Source organism: Rhinopithecus bieti, unplaced genomic scaffold (assembly GCF_001698545.2).
Source record: "Rhinopithecus bieti isolate Rb0 unplaced genomic scaffold, ASM169854v2 scaffold_39317, whole genome shotgun sequence".
Classification (NCBI taxonomy): domain Eukaryota; kingdom Metazoa; phylum Chordata; class Mammalia; order Primates; family Cercopithecidae; genus Rhinopithecus; species Rhinopithecus bieti.
In genome coordinates, this window is record NW_016816467.1 from 831,309 (window position 1) to 832,588 (window position 1,280).

Here is a 1,280-nt window from a genome sequence, read left to right on the forward strand (position 1 = left end):
ACAATTTAATACTTATCTATATGCATCCTAAAGTGTTCTTTATGCCATATATGAAGACTTGTCCTTACAATTAGCAAACAAACTCCTTAAGTTCAGGAACTATAACATATGCTTTTCAGTATGCCTGTATGTATGAGGTATGTATTTGGTTTTGATAACATTTTGAATACCACCTTCTAATAGTAAAATAAATATATGATGATTGTAAAAAAAAAAAAAATCTGTGGTATTTGTTAATTATGGCAGCCCAGTCAGACTAAGACAGGCCATCACAAAACATAAACGTTTTGGACCTTCTCTTGTGCCTTAATAAACAGAAATCAGGTGTGCAAAAGGAGTATTTTATTTTAATGTGTAAGCCTTAGGTTTTATTTATTTATTTGCTGAGGACAATCACATTGTATATATACAATGTAATTATATTGTTGATGAAAACTTACCAAAAAATTTTTGAAAATTTTAATTGATTTCTAGATGTTCAAATGACAAGATAGCATTTATATACCATCAGAACATAAAATAATTAAAAACCAATAAATTTATAAAACAATATGTATTATATTGAGAGAAAGACAGAGAGTGTTGGAAGAATATATACAAATACAATGTGATAATGTGATGTCTATAAGAATGCTATATTTTATTTTCTTTGTTTTCTTTATATGAATTTTAATATTTTACCTTTGAAATATATAAAAGAGAATAAAAGTCATTGACAAAATCAAAAGTAACTCTATTATCATAGGTGAGTAAGTATACATCTTTAACAGAATAGCAAAGAGTTGATGAATGTTCAGAGATATTATATAAGTAACAGATAAGAAGTGTCCTTTATTCAGAAGATCTATGGTATTCATTCTCAATTGCAAATATATATGCAAAAATCCCACAAATGAAACCAAAACAACACAGAATTCTCATGAATGTTGCATAAGTAAATATATTATTTGGAATAAATTTAAATAAGCTACATACAGGATGTCTTTTTGTTGGGTCGCTGAGGTACCCCCATTTTGCTTTTCTGATCGGTATTGTAGAAGAGCTTTAGTTTTGTGGAGTCACTCTCCAGGGAATTATTAGGGTGATGTGCTGAGGGACAGAACAGTAGTTCTGGAGTCAGTAGACTTGGATGGAACTCATTTACCAGCTGTGTCATTGAAAAAGTCATTTAAGCTCTCAGAGCTTTAGTCTCCTCGTTAGTACAACTAGCATAACAATTCTATGTCCTTTACATGGTTTCATCAGCATCAAACTAAATGAAATAATATGTGCAAAGCTTT